This window comes from Giraffa tippelskirchi, chromosome 13 (genome assembly GCF_054371585.1).
Source record: "Giraffa tippelskirchi isolate mGirTip1 chromosome 13, T2T-mGirTip1v1.2.pri, whole genome shotgun sequence".
NCBI classification, from domain to species: domain Eukaryota; kingdom Metazoa; phylum Chordata; class Mammalia; order Artiodactyla; family Giraffidae; genus Giraffa; species Giraffa tippelskirchi.
The window spans coordinates 122,455,985-122,472,439 of NC_137287.1; the positions used below are offsets into that span (position 1 = coordinate 122,455,985).

The following is a 16,455-nucleotide window of genomic DNA, read 5'->3' on the forward strand; positions in this document are numbered from 1 at the left end:
GTTAACATGGCATGGGTTTATCATTTTTTTTTAAAAAATGAATTTATAAATAAACGTTCTTAAAAGCCTTAGTTTTAATTTCTAATATAGCAAATTTCTGTAGCTCTAATATGCATCAATAAAAGCACTCTGGGATTCCTCAACAATTTTTAACAGTTTAAAAGAGAAAACAAAGCTTCAAAAACTGCTTCCTTTCCCCCTCATTACAGAAGGAATAGATGTTCATTATAAAATATACAGAGAGGAAACACAAAAGAAATAATAATCTATAATCTTATCACTGAGAAGTACTGTCTTTTGGAGTTTGTCTCACTCCATGTCAATTCACAAATATCGTTCAGTAACTAAGCTGTGTCTGATTCTTCACGATCCCATGGACTGTAACCTTCCAGGCTCCTCCATCCATGGAGTTTTTTCAGGCAAGGATATTGGAGTGGGTTGCCATTTCCATCTCCAATCACAAATATTACTGATTCTGAAATACCGCTTTGAAGCTAAGCCATCGTTTTGTTTTGTTTTTTTAATCACTGTACACCCTGCCAATATGTCATTTAAAAGAGTGTTGGGAGTTCCTTTGTGTGGCTGTGTCCCGGATGAAAAGTACCAGCCGTGCTGTACATTTAAGTGTTCAACATTTTCCACTCCTATAAACATGACAGAGGTGGACATCCTTACAGCAACATTACCAAAGCCACTTCCTAGTTTTTCCTCTGAGAAGCATTTCACAGATGTTGAAGTGTAGGATCAAAGGGTAGTCATGCTTTAAAGGCATCTGATACACATGGTCAAACTCCTCTCCACTAACCCGGCTTCTGTGAAGCCAGGGACTGGCTCTCCATCACTCATGATTGTATTCTACAGATGAATGGATGAATGAACCAGTGTGCAAGAGAGACAGATTCTTTGTGTCCAGGTTAAATTTGGACATGCACAGTAAAAAGTTATTTTACATTTGCTTAGTGAAAAAGGATGACCTCCCATCAGTACTCCACCGTGTAATTTTTTCCTCTCTAGTGAACATGAGGGTGAAAATGTTGTTACATGTTTATTGGAAATGTGTCTTTATTCTTTGTCAACTGCCAAAACAATTGACTCTTAATACCCAGTTTCTTTTATTTTCTAGGACTTGGCTTCCTTCCTGATCAGTTTTCATTACACAACCAAGGCAGAGGTGGAAATAAGTGATGTGAGGGCTGTGATCTTAGTGATTCATCTCCCTGATGTTGTTAGAGAGAAGAGTGTTTTTTTAAAAAAATTTTTTTTTGGAGTATAGTTGATTTACAATGTTGCGTTAGTTTCAGGCATGCAGCAAAGTGCAAGCGAATCGATTACACATGTACATATATCCACTCTTTTAGATTCTTTCCCATATAGGCTATTTCAGAATATTGAGTAGCGTTCCCTCTGCTATACAGTAGGTCCTTATTAGTTCTCCGTTTTATCTATAGTAGTGTATATATGTCAACCCCAATCTCCCAGTTTATCCCTCTTCGTCTTACCTGTGGTGACCATAAGTTTGCTTTCTATGACTGTAACTCTATTTCTGTTTTGTAGATCAGCTCATTTTTACTTATTTGAGAGTCCACATATAAGCAGTTTCATATGATATTTGTCTTTCTCTATCTGACTTCAGTACGACAATCTCTAGGTCCAGCCATGTTGCTGCAGATGGAATTATCTCGTTCTCTCTTATGGCTGAGTAATACTCCATCATATGTGTCTGTCACATCATTATCACGCGTGCATGCATCCGCGCTCAGTCACTTCGGTCATGTCTGACTCTTTTCAACCCTATGAACTGTAGCCTTCCAGGCTCCTCTGTCCATTGGATTTTCCCAGGCAAGAATACTGGAGTGGATTGTTATTTCCTTCTTCATGGGATCTTCCCAATCTAGGGATCAAACCCACATCTATTGTGTTTCCTGCATTGTAGACAGATTCTTTACCCATTGAGCCACTTGGAAAGCCATATCTTTATCCATATGATCCAGAAATCCCACCCGTAGACATACATTCAGAGAAAGCCATAATTGGAAAGGATGCACATACCTCAGTGTTCATAGCAGCACTATTTACACCAACCAGGACACGGAAGCAACCTGAATGTCCATCGACGGAGGAGTGGATAAAGGGAAGAGTGTTTTTTAAAAGCAGGAATTAATTTAATAATCAGGGAACCTCGTATGAGAATTCACAGTTCAAACTGGGAAAGGGCTTGAAAGTAGCCTCTCATTCCTGTTGGAATGGACTGGATATTGGCTGTGCCTTTTTAAAGAGCCATGTTCTAGTATTACTAACTAAAGTATAGATCATGTTCAAATTTCACGAAATGTTATGCTAGTTGCCGTTATTTGTTTTCACACCTTATTCAAAATTCCACATTGTATTTAGTTTCACTGAGCACTTTAGCAGCATGCAACAAATTCTGGTAAATTCTCTTTTCATTTTTACTCTGTTACAAACATTTTCAAATTTCCCTTGTTATGGCTTCTTAGATACACCCATCATTTAAAAGTGTACATTTAATTTCCAAATACATGGGATTTTTAAAGTACCTTTGATATTAATATCTCATTTAAATGCTTTCTTCTCTGCAATCACCCTCTGAGTTTTTTAAGTCTTCTAACTTTATTGAGGCTTTCAGTGGCTCAGTCAAAGATCTCTCTTGGTCAATGCCACATTGCACTTGAAAATATGTGGGTTATTTTCAAATATCTTTTGATACTGATTTCTAACATAATTTCACAATGAACAGACCCTGTATGATTTCAATACCTTTAGACCGTGAGATTTTTCACCTTGTTTCATGTCCCTGGGTGTGTTCCAGTGTCTCCTAGTTTATAGTCTATGGGGAAGTAAATAGAATTTGTATCCTACTGTGGTGTGAAGATTGAATAAATCTTAATTATGCTGAATTGGTTCATGGTGCTTTTCAGTTCTATTATATCCTTCTACTACTCTGTATATTCGTTCTATTAATTTTTGAGAGTTTGATATTGAAATTCTAACTAGGGATCTTAATTTATCTACTTAAAAAATAATTGTAATATATGGTGGAACTGTATGTAATGTTGTTCTGTATTTTCCAAGTCTCCTGTAAATGTGTTACCATACTTTCATAATTTGAACAATAAAAAGGAAAGATAAATAAAGAACCGTGTTCCTTGTTCAAGTTCCAGTCCACCTTGCCCCCCGCTCACCCAGCCTCTCTCTTCCCCCGGCCCGAGTCCGCACATCATTTTCCATTTGTCCTCACCCGCGTGCTGCCATTTTTCTGAGGGTAAATTTAAAAGAAATAGGAACTGCTTCTTCTGGGCAAGTTTCTATCAAGAGTACCAAAGAGAAGAGTAGGAGACTCCACTGTCTCCATGAAAATGTGTGCGTATCCTCGTGAAAATGAAATTACATACATTTCATAGGATACATGTTAATGTGACTTGATATACTACATTTTAATGCAATGCATTTCATGTGATGTATAATACATATTTGTTGTTGTAAGGCCACTAAGTCACGTCCAACTCTTTTGGGACCCCATTCACTGTAGCCCGCCAGGCTCCTCTGTCTATGGGATTTCCCAGGCAAGAATACTGGAGTGGGTTGCCATTTCCTTCTCCAGGAGATCTTCCCACCCCAGGGATCAAATCTGTCTCATGCATTGGCAAGCAGGTTCTTTATACTGAGCCACCAGGAAAGCCCATAATACAAATTAAATGTATATAAATATTTAGTTGCATATATTTAGTGTGCAAAGTGTGTGTGTTTAAAGCAACAAGAATGATTTTTTTTCATCCAATACATAACTACCATTAAAAAAAAAAAACTGAAAAGAATGCCTAGGCATCAAGCTCTTTTTAGATGAAGAGTTTATACCAATATGTGTATCACATGCCCTGGTATCTCTGAACCTGTAGACACTTGAGTTTTGGAGTCTCAACAAGACTCTCAAATGATGTCCATCCATCTTTCTCTTGCGTTTAGGTAGAAGCTTTAGGTCAAGCTTTGCGAGTGTTTTTCTTTCCCTCAGGAGAAGGATATTTCCCAATTCACCCCATGCAGTGTTTAGACATCTGGGTTATCTTAGCCTCTCTAAAGAGTCAGAGCTGAGAAAATGAGAAAAGCTATTTTTAAGGACCTATAACATACACTGTTCTGACAGGTCACACAGACACTGTAGCCAAAGAGACAGCAGCGTTTTCACAGGTAGATCTAACATCGTCCGTGTGGCCACATTTATACTTTCTTCCACCTAGAGAGGGTTTCCAAACTCCAGTTACTTACTTTTGGTTTGTGCCATGCCTCCCCTGCCACCTAAACTCTTACACACTTCTTTAAAATTGATTCACAATTGTATTTAAAGTATTTTTTAAATTAGATATGACTACCATAAAAGGAAAACCAATATTACTTCCCACAATTAAAAGGTAACATTAAGGGCTTCCCGGTGGCTCAGCGGTAAAGAATCTGCCTGCCAATGAAGGAGACACGGGTTCGATCCCTGGTCCAGGAAGATCGCACACGCCGCGGAGCAACTAAGTCTGTGCGCCAAAACTGGTGGGCCTGCGCTCTCCAGTCCGGGACCCACAACTACCGAGCCCACGAGCTGCAACTACTGAGGCCCGCAACCCCACAGTCCGCGCCCCACGACGAGAGAAGCCGCCACGGTGAGAAGCCGGCTCCCCGCGAGCAGAGCGCGGCCCCACCCACCGCCACTGCAGACAAGCCCGCGCAGCAGTGAGGACCCAGCACGGGCAGAAAGGAAACTAGGTATGTAAATAAATGACCTTTGGAGAAGGTAACATTCAAAAATAAACGTGAGACAAATGAAATGAAGGTTTTACATTTTGTCAATAGCTAGATGCTGTTGCCTACTGAAGATCCATACCAGCTCATGAAGAAAATCCCAGCACCAAATGAAGATTTCCTCCTCGACACAGTTAGAAGCAGTGATTCACACCTGAGATAAAGTTGCACGGAGAATAACTTTCCCACTTCCTTACTTGGTGAGTTAATGTTATTTAAAGCTCATTTTATTTACAAGGGAAATTTTTTTGTCCATCGCCACTGGTAGGTGTGCCATGATTTGTGAAACTCCATCCTAGTGTACTATTAATCATTTATTAATTTAATTCAAAATATTTGTATTGCCACTTGGTTTACTTCCACCTAACAGCTACTATGTCAACCTGTTACTGACTGAACAGTTACTATACTGTGCTATTTTTTTCAAATCCTGACACAATTCTTTGAGATATTCTTTCATGCTATTTTTCAATCAATGCTACTGCCTGTTTTACAGATGAGAAAAGGGAGGCTTAGAGAAGTTAAATTTAGCCAAGTTTTCTCACGACTGGAAGTGACGGAGTTGGAATTCAAACTTCAATTTGCTGCTGCTTGTGATAACTTGGCACTGCGAGCCCTGCAGATCAGCCACCAGCTGCACTGCATTCAGTGCCCTCCCAGTGGCTCAGTGGCAAAGAACCAGCCTGCAATGCAGGAGACGAAGGTTCGATCCCGGGATCAGGAAGATCCCCTGGAGAAGGGAATGGCTGCCCAGTCCAGTAGTCTTGGAGAATTCCATGGACAGAGGAGCCTGGCAAGCTAACGTCCATGGGGTCGCAAACAGTCAGACACGACTGAGCAGCTAACACTTTATGGATCAATTATAGTTGGAGAAGACGATCCCTTTGAAATTCAGAAGGATGCTTTTGTCATTGCTTCATCAGCTGCCTCCTAGAAGCATCTAAACACCTGTCCACTCATCCATCCACCCAACCACCTCCTCAATCCCCCATTCACCTACCTACCCACCTGCCCATCCAACCAAATGCCCACCATCCAGTCGCCCAGTTATCCCCCCCCTGTCTGGCCACCATTCATCCATTCAGCCACCCAGCCACCCATCCATCCATATCCATCCATTCATCCATCCTTCTTTCCTTTCAACAGTTATTAAGCACTTGTCATGTGCCAGGCTTTGTACCAAGTGCTAAGATTACCAGAGGATACAAAGATACAAAACGTATGGTTTTATCTGAGCCACAGGCGAACAGGGAGAAACGCATAGATTATGTGTGTGCATGAAGTAAAAATAGTGTTCACACAGCAGTCAGAAGTGAGAACGCAGACTGAGGAGGAGACACCCTGGCTCAGCCTCAGTGGGGAGAAGGTCCCCCGCAGGAAGCAGCGTGCACATGAGGGTGGACCCCAAAGCAGCGCTGGTCAGGAGAAGGCCCGGGCTCCTGTGGGCGCGGTAGGTCGCTCCTGGCACAGAGTTGGCACGTGAAAGGCCCCGCATTTCAGTTCAAGGGGACCCTTCGGCCCCTGCTGCTTGCGCTGGACACTCAGATTCTTGCTTGGACTCTCTCTGCTAAGGATTCAGGTTTCCATTCGTGTTTGCATTCTGATGTTGGCTGAATCACGGTCAATATTGTCTCAGTTCCTTTGGCACCAGGATTAAATGCTACAATATTACTCAGAGCAATTCACCTTTAGTGTTCAGCCCCGCGTACCCACCGGATGTCTGTCCAACAAGAGAATGGGTGTTTCCCCTGCTCATTTCTCCTGGCTCAGGGCTGCCTGTTGGGAGCATTTAATGCAGAATTATTTTGCCTGCAGACAAATGGCTTAGAAGTTCGCTCTGATCTTGGAGGTGAAGCTGGCACAGGGCTTGCTGTTTTAGCATCCCCTCTGAGGCCATGATCCCCCGGCCCCGTACCCACACCAAGCTGTTCTATAGTGAGGCTGAGGCTTGAAAACCAGTGTCTGTTTCCTTCACCCCTTTGCAAAGAACACAAGTTTATGACCTAGGAGTACATATCGCTAAGTCTATGGGCAACTGAAACTTGTCAGTTCCAAAATACTACAGTGCCTGACATTGGTTTCATTTGCAAACTTAAGAAAAAGTGGCTTTGGAATTGGAAAGGCTCTGTGATCTTGGGCAAGTGACTTAACTGCTTTGGGCTTCGGTTTTGTCCACCTGTGAAAATGAGACGATACTAGCGCCTACCTCATGCAGTTTTTATGAGGATGAAACAAGTTAATATTTGAAGTGTTCAGAACAGTTCCTGGCACAGAGTAAGCAGAGAAATGTTTGTTAAATGCAATAAAGAAAGGTATGCAGCTTAGGATAGGAGATTAGAGCAGAGGTGTCTGAGTCAGGCAGGCGTGGGGTGCCAGTGTGAGTTCTGCCACCTCCTCCTGTGTGGCCCTGGGCAGTTACTTCGCATCTCTGGTGCTCAGTTAATTCACTGCTCAAATGAGAATAATAATCGTTCCTCCCTCTTAGGAGTAGGTGGGGTTGAAATGAGATTGTGCACACAGCATTCTTGGCACAGACCTCCAAAATAAATGTTCACATGCACGTGTGCGTGCTCAGTCGTATCCGACTCTTGTGACCCCATGGACTGTAGCCCTCCAGACTCCTCTGTCCATGGGATTCTCCAGGCAAGAATACTGGAGTAGTTGTTATTTCCTCCTCCAGGGGATCTTCCTGACCCAGGGATCGAACTTGTGTCTCCTGCATTGGCAGGCAGATTCTTCACCACTGACTCCACCTGCGTTATTATTCCCCAGCTTAAGCCCTAGGTGAGTTGGCCAAATGAAAACTCACAAAAGCAGATTTGCAAAGAGACGACCTTGCAATTCCAACCCCCTGCCCTTCTCCTGCAGGTTCTAGGGTGTCCACTGTGTGACAGGGGTCTCTGAGGGGGCAGAAAGGACCTGAGTCCATCTAGACAGCAGTCCTGGGGTGAAGATAATATTGGCCTTATTGTATAAATGTGGATCCTGAGTCTCGGTGACTTGCTCGAGGCAACTGAATCACTCAGTGGCAAAGACAGCATTTGAGCCCATGTCTGCCTCCCCACCAGCCCTTGGCCAGCCCCAGGCAGTGCTGGAACCAGACAGACCTGGGTTTGAATCTACTTTGCCTGTTGCCAGCCCTGTGACTGACTGAGTCTCACTGCTCTTCTGTCGCCCTCCAATGCCTCATCTGTAAAGTATGAATGGTCGCAGCCACTCTCGGGGCAGTTGGTGAAGATTAAGGGATCCAGAGGCCAGGGAGCTTGGAGCTCCAGCCTGGGAAGCACTGAATGGAGGTTTGCAATGGTTAATTTACTGTCGTTGGTGCTACTCTCTTGATTTAGCACGCTGGAAACGCTGCTCCAAGTTTCCAAAAGAAGAGAGAGAAGAGAATTTTTGAAAACCGGAACCTGTAGTTTCCCCTGCCCTCTCACGTTATCATTTATTGCTGCCGAATTCCTGGGAACCCTGTTTTTTCCCAAGTTACAGTGTGCAAACTCTCATAAAAGGACACTGCCTTGTTTAAAAGCCATGAACAGCTGGTTGTAGAGCATGTGTTGTCTGGAGTTTCTCAAACAGTCCCACACCCTTGCCACCAAGTGGCTGTTGGGAAAAGCAACTTGCCAGTCCTGGAACTGCTCCTTCCAAAGGGCAAGTGTGTCAGTAACTGGTCTTCCCCTTCACCCTTGTCTTCTCCTGGGTCTTTGGAATCTTATGGCCACGGCCAGAATCCGAGAGCCCTCCAGGGGTGCATGACTCAGGGTCAGAAGGGACCACATGGCACACTCAAATGAGGACGATTCGGGGGAACTTTATCTTCCGAGAGATTCATCCCCAAGGTGTGGGTGGGTCTCAGCCTGGAAACCCAAGGGGTCGCAGCCCTGGACCCAGAAAGAAAGAGACCACGGGAGAAAGCTGGTGGCTTTAAGAATGGTGACTTTCTCTCGAGGGACAAAGCCAGCCTGAGGTCACCTCATCTGTCCCTTGTCTCTAATTTCCTGTCTGGTATCCCACTGAGGGCTTCCCAGGTGGCTCAGCGGTGAAGAATCCGCCTGCAAATGTGGGAGACACCAGAGACGTGGGTTCGATCCTTGGGTCTGGAAGATCCCCTGGAGGAGGAAGTGACAATCCACTCCAGTATTCTTTCCTGGAAAACCCCAAGGGCAGAGGAGCCTGGAGGGCTACAGTCCACAGGATCACAGAGTCAGTCACGACTGAGCACACATGAGTGAATCCCCATCAGCCAAACTCAGCAGGGAGCCGAGGCGCCCACTGTTTGCGGACGTCACCCACACAGCCTGGCCTTGGAGGCAGCGTGCAGGGGGAGGGGTGGAAGCAGAAGAAGCACTCCAGGACAGGTAAGGCTCCTGAGTTGCCTGGATGAGATGTTTCTGGAGAAGCTGGTCCTAAAGACCGACGGTATCACAGATCAGCTATTGGGCTAGCGACTGAAGGTACCAATTAAAGTCGGGCAAGTCTTTTAAAACAAGAATATCAAGCTGCATTCCAGTCCACAAACCACCATATCTGTTTCAGGGTAGTATATTTCAAAGCCCAGATAACAGAATGATTGACTAAAGCAAAATAGATCATGTTATTCACCAATGGATTAACTTTTCCTCCAGTGCCTCTGTAAATAAATGGGTCTTTTATTGCACACACAGAGCCTGGAAAACACTCAGATGACCTCCGCATCCAAGGGCTCATGGCATTGGTTACTTCATGGTCCGGGGGCTTCCTGTGCTTCTTCCTGTTGGATGTTGCATTTATAGGACTCAATTACCTTTGTCCGCATACCTGCTGCTGATCCCTGTTGCTGATCCCTGTTGCTGATCCCTGACATAAATGATAAATAATTCAGTAAACTAGCAGGATCAAGGGCCTTCCAGGTGGCGCTAGTGGTAGAGAACCCACCTGCCAGTGCAGGAGATGAAAGGGATGTGGGTTCAGCCCTGGCTCCGGAAGATCCCCTGGAGTTGGGCACGGCAACCCGCTCCAGTGTTCCTGCCTGGAGAGCCCCATGGACAGAGGAGCCTGGCGGGCTACGGTCCGTAAGGTCGCAAAGGGCCGAACATGACTGAAGCAATTTAGCCCACATGTCAGGATCAAAATAAAGGGAGCTGTTGCTTCAGTAAAAATTTAGTTAAATTCCTTCAGGAGAAAAAAAAAAAAAGCCTTTGCAAAAGACAGCTTAAAAAAAACTGCTTGTCAAATTAGTTGTGAACAAGGCAACTTGTTCATGATAAGGGCATGAACAAGTGAACGATAAGGCAAAACCTTGTGAATGATAAGAGCAAAACAAGAATCTGGAAGGATCTATTTGTAATTTATGGTTGTCAATCTCAGATTTCCCCTTGGTCCTCAATTGAAGCTAACTGCCAGACTTTAGATATTCTTGCCTTGAGGGATTTTTTGTTTTTTTTTAAAGAGCAGAAGCTTCTGCTCTGAAGTCACTTGCTAAAGCCTTGATAATTTCCTGCAATCTCCAACAGCCCTTTCCTTTCATCCAAAGACTTTTCTTATTTCTCTCCCCCTTTTGAACCTCAAAGTCACCTGGAAAAATTTCTTCATTCGTCTCTTAACATTATCAAGGATGGGACTTGATAATGGAACTTGAAGGGTCGCAGGCCCTTCACTTCTGACCATTTCTGCTTTATACCAACATTCTCGAGGCAACTGAATTAAGAGTAGCCCGTCTCTCGGCTCAGCTGTAATCTTCTGCACTCGCCAGGCTATATTTGAGACTTTTTCTTTCCATGTCCCACTAGACTGTGAGCCCCGTGAGGGTTGGGACTGTGTCTCAGGCATCCTGACACCCCACCCCCCATCACCCAGGATCCTCAGGAATACAAATGCTTGTGGAATTATCTTAAAAGTTTGTGAAGAGTGTTATCAGAGACACAAAGGGACCTGAAGACTTTGCATTTCTAGGTAATAACATATTATTCTGACTCTTTAAACCTGAAGGAGCTTTGGGGACCAAGATTCTGGAAGATCTAGTCTGAAAAACTCAGCAAAGGCAGAAAAAATTAAAACACTGTCAGGTCAAAAAGCTGGTACTCTAAAGTTTGTTCAGATTTTTCTAATGACTAATTTCTCCCTTTTGCCTGAATGACTCATGTTTCTGTAGGAAACAGTTTTATCCACAAGTAGCAGAATGTCCAATACAGAGGTTTAGACCCTAAGTACGCTTGTTTATGACTTAAGTACACAGATTTGCAGCTCCAGGGATGATACTGCTTCAATAAAGTCATCAAGGAAAGTTTGACTTTCCATTTACCTGTCCTTGAGACGCTGACTTTCACCCCTGGGCTATCTTACGGTTACACTGATCTGAACATCACCTCCTGCGTGGAAGCTTCCTAGGTAGGACGGGGCATCTTCTTTGTGTGGCTCTTTCAGACTCAGTTCAGTTCAGTCACTCAGTCGTGTCCAACTCTTTGCGGCCCCATGGAATGCAGCACGCCAGGCCTCCCTGCCCATCACCAGCCAACTCCCGGAGCTTACTCAAACTCATGTCCATAGAGTCAGTGATGCCATCCAACCATCTCATCCTCTGTTGTCCCCTTCTCCTCCTGTCTTCAATCTTTCCCAGCATCAGGGTCTTTTCAAATGAGTCAGTTCTTCGCATCAGTTGGCCAAAGTATTGGAGTTTCAGCTTCAGCATCAGTCCTTCCAATGAATATTCAGACTCAGGGAGAAAACTATTTCCAAGAGCCCCTCACCTGCAGACAAATCACTGGCAAATTGTAATGTGTTGCCACGTGTGGTGACTGGCTTGAGGCAAGCCCGGTTCCCTCCCTAGGGCTGGAGGCACTGCTGTCTGGAAAAATAAACAGGGTTCTGTTTGCAAAGAGGTGGGGAACCAGTAGTGTCTGTGAAAGTGATGTGTTTCCACGGCACACCTCAAACACTGAGATATACACACACATCTGGAAACAAACAAACACTCCTCCTTACTCTGTGTGATACGTTCTATTTCAATTATATTCTACTGCATTTTATCATGGTCCACTTAAAAAATATTTCTGGTGAGCCACAACATTAATTTTAGGAATCATTAGTAGAATGAGTTCTTTTCCTCAGTTGACAGAAGGTATGTTCAGAGAAGTTCAGGCAGGTTACATTAAAGGCCTGAAGAAACGCAGCCAATCAGAGTCAGACTGGAACTAGACCAATGGCTTCTCCGAGGTCCGGGAGCATCCCCACCACGCCTGCTGGCTCCGCGGTTCCCCAGCAACTAAGTTGCCCTAAGTCCAGGTGAGGCTGCGAGGAGGAACTTTGTATTCTTTTCAGGCTACTCAAGGAATTCAACGTGTATCCAGGATAAGCCTGGAGTCGGGGGCCCCGGTAGGCTCTGGCTTGCTCTGTTTTGCTGAGGTTAAGAGCGCCTGGGCACCTGCAGTGTTAGGGAGCCTGGCGCGCTGCCGTCCATGGGGTCGCGGAGGCTGACACAGCGTAGCGACCCAACAACGAGACTGCAGCTTTGTTCCTTTGCCGGCGCATTTCTAACCAGAGAAGATCAGGTAATATGGACAAGCAGAGACACAGAGCATGTTCTTAAATCCGTCCGTGTGCGAAACAGTGTTCTGTCAATCGCACTATTGTCTCCCTCTTCCTCCAGCGGGCTCGCAAGGCTGGAATTCCACTGCATAACCGGCTGTGGGCAGGAAGGAAGTGGAGGGTGCTCTCCTGGTTTCGACTGGAACCACCCCCTTCACTCAACCTTCTCTCAACCAGAGAACGAGGCCCCCACTGAACGGGGTCTGGAGCTTGAATCTGAATCTGCTTTACTAATTCCAGCTTTTCAGTTTGTGTATAATTACTTACACATAAACGCTCTGGGTCATAAGGCCCTCTCTAAATTGGAAAGCTGCTTTATTTTTATATCTACAGCATAAGCAACTCAAAGAGTACAGTCAAACTGAATTTCCTCCTCCTGAAAAGATGAGTGAATTTATGAATTCTAAGTGGGTTCTGCGTGCAAACAACTTATTCTTGAAGTCATGTCTGTCCTCCATAAGTCACAGAGGCGACCATCCTCAGTCAGATAAGAGTCCATTTCCTTTTTAGGATGCAGCATTAAGAATTCATGGCTTGTTTATTTCCTCATATGGGAAAAGGATGCACCTTTTTAACAGCATAAACTCCCAAGCTACATATTTAGAAAATAAAAATGAAAATCTCCTACTAATTTCAACATCTGGAAAGGCCCTTCTGCCTACTGAGTCCTGGAAACACTGGAGGGGATTCACGAGGATGACTTTTTTGTAAGCCTCGGCATGTCCACCTGTTAAATGGGTAACAAGTTCATCTTCCAAAGAAAGGTCTATATTCTCAAAGAAAACGATGAAATGCCACATTTATGACTAGCCTTGAGATTCACGGTTCTTCATTTTGAAAAGCTGCAATGTGATGCCTCGTAAGAGCAGTGTTGACAGCTCTTTGTAATAGTTGGCATTGACTGGATACTTGCTATGAATGGTTGCGTGCGTGCATGCTAGTCGCTTCAGTCATGTCCGACTCTCTGACCCCGTGGACTGCAGCCCTCCAGGCTCCTCTGTCCATGGGATTCTCCAGGCAAGAACCCTGGAGTGGGTTGCCGTGCCCTCCTCCATGGGATCTTCCCCAGCCAGGGATCGAACCTGTGTCTGTTACGTCCACCTGAACTGGCGGCAGGGTTCTTTACCACCAGCACCACCTGGGAAGCCCCCTATAAATAGGGCGTCTTGTCAAATTCTGGACTATCTCATTTAATCCCAACAATTATATGAGATGAGAAATGACAATCCCGCTTTTCAGATGACAAAACGGGTTCAGTAATATTAGCAACCTGCCCCCATCACACAGCCACAGGGTCATTGCCAAGAGAAGAATCAGGTCCCAGGGCTCCTGAGGACTCAGTCACGTCCCCCAAATATGATGGGATGGAGAGAAAGACGCTTTTCGGCTTTACAGAAATAAATTCTGTGTATTCTAAATGATTAAATCAAACAATAGATTTATCAAGTAACGCCACACACATGCTTTGACAGATATTACTTTGGACAAGGACAAATGAAAATGGGTTACAGGAAAATCACTACCTGAATAATCATCCAGCTAGTGCATGGCAAAAATGTTAATAGCGCGAATGGCTACAAAATAATGTTTTAAAAGGTAGACGAGAATGGTGGTCCCTAGACTATATTTTTAATGAGTTTTTATTCCTAGAATCATGGTCCTCAAATATAATCAGAGCCTCTAATTGTCCAAAACTGGGGGTCTAGTCACGATCCTGCTTTTCCCATGGGACATCAGCTTGTGCAAGAGATGTGGCCATTCCCCCTCGAGGGTGAATAGCTAAGTGTCCTTGCTGACCTGTCCGTCAAGTAGCTGCGTGACCTTAGGCAAGTTGCCTCACCTCTCTGGGCCCCTGGTTGTTGTTTTATGTTTATAAAATGAAAGGAATGGAAAAGTTTGTGCCTGAAGCATATTCCAGGGATACTTTTCTGGGAGGGGTGAGTTAACTAACCTAAAACATATTTATTGGGTACTTCACTCCCACTCCAGTATTCTGGCCTGGAGAATTCCATAAACTGTATAGTCCATGGGGTCCCAAAGAGTCGGACACGACTGAGCGACTTTCCCTTCCTTCCTCCAGCTGTGTTTTGGGAGGGAGCATAGAGTGGAGATTTAGGGCAGGCAACTAAGGAGGCACGTTACCTGGTTTGCATTCTGTCTCCACCACTTTTTTGCGGAGTGACTTTAAGCAAATTCCTTAAATTCCCTGCACCTGGCTCCTATAGGAAGCTCAGGAACAGTACAGGTCATAAACAAGCACTGCTGAAGCACAGATGCTTTGCACCATACAAGTGTTATTTAGCTATCACTTCTTTTATTTTTATGTGCCTGGCACCATTTAGGTGTCAAATAAAGGACGACTTCTTAACTACATAAATCATTTTTATGTCCTAAATAAAGGTGAGGGGGATGGTGGTTACTGTCTCCCATACTAACGTGTTTGCCAAGGTTAATTTGCAGCGAGCCATTTTCAAGTAGGACGACATCTTTTGCACTTCCTAAGATCACCAGCAGGTGGTAGAGTTAGATTGTATTGAAGATGGTCAGGGCCTAGGGCTCCTTCAGCTGGGGGCTTTGTGAAACGATAAATAGTTCTCTTTTTTCTTTACCAACACTTTGAATCTTAGCATCTAGAATAAATAACACCTGTCTTGGTCACTTAATGCTGCTGCTGCTGCTAAGTCGATTCAGTCGTGTCCGACTCTTTGCGACCCCATGGACTGTAGCCCACCAGGCTCCTTTGTCCGTGGGAGTCTCCAGGCATGAATACTGGAGTGGGTTGCCATGCCCTCCTCCAGGGGATCTTCTCGACCCAGGGATCAAACCTGCATCTCTTACGTCTCTTGCATTGACAGGCAGGTTCTTTACCACCAGCGCCACCTGGGAAGCCCCCACTTAATGCTATAAAATAGCAAAGAAAAAGTTCTACTAATTAAGAGCTCTGGTTCTCAAAATGTCAGGCATCATTTGTAGCACCTGGGGGCCTTGTTAGAAATGCAAGTTCTCCAGCAGGGCTGGAGTCAGAAAGCTGGCTGTGGGGGGTGTTTGGGTCCAGTGATGTGTGATTTGCATGAAATGTCCCTGCCAGGGCAACGCCCAGGGCGGCCAGGTCTTGGTTCTGACTCGGAAGCTGAGTAGGTCAACATGGGACATTTGCTGAGTCCAGGGACCAGCAGTTTTGACCACAACATGGCAGCTGATAGACGTGCAGTCTCAGGACCCAAGACTTTTTACTTTACTTCCTCACCTCCTAATTATGCCGTAAGGTTGTTGATGAAGCAAAACCTCTTTACCTTTCCTCTCTGGAGGCCTAGGCAATTATTCAGTCATTTCTCTTTCTTTTGAACTGGTTGTACCCATTCAATTGCATCACTTGTTTCTGTGGATTTTAACAGTAACGGTGTTCAGAATGACTAGTGAGGCTGGTTATAAGCCAGACCCAAAGTGAGCACCATCTTGCACTGATAAAGACACACTGAGCTGAGACAGTGGCGGTCAGAATTATTTGAAGCCCTTAGAATGAGATACTTGTGACAGCAGAGGCCCCCAATTTTAGCTTTTCGTTTTAATATTAAGTGTATTTATAACATTCTTAAACAGCAGAGTTAATAAACAGAAAAATAATGATAGCTAATCATTGTTGAAGGGCTTTCCATGAGCTTGAGACTGTTCTGTTACCTGCACTGTATCATCAGATCCATCCTTAGTGGACAAGTGTGATGATTTTCCTGCGTTTTACAGGTGAGGAAATGGAGGCAAAGGAAATAAATGTTCTGAGGCTACGCAGCTTAGCGGGATGATCCAAATTCTGGGTTCACCGATTCCTTGCGGAATGGCTCTGGCCAAGCTGCTTAAGACTCTCAAGAGTCCCTTGGACTGCAAGGAAATCCAACCGATCCATCCTAAAGGAAAGTGACCCTGAAGGACTGATGCTGAAGCTGAAACTCTGATACTTTGGCCATCTGATGCGAAGAGCTGATTCACTAGAAAAGACCCTGATGCTGGGAAAGATTGAAGGCAGGAGAAGGGGACGACAGAGGATGAGATGGTTGGATGGCATCACTGACTCTATGGACATGAGTTGGAGCA

The 16,455-nt window shown here is 44.7% G+C and overlaps 1 protein-coding gene across 1 annotated transcript in view; it reads right to left on the bottom strand.

The window, feature by feature from the left end:
- Positions 1-16,455, bottom strand: part of BCAS1 (brain enriched myelin associated protein 1) — a 143,339-nt gene that overhangs the window by 109,298 nt on the left and 17,586 nt on the right. The window lies entirely within an intron of this gene.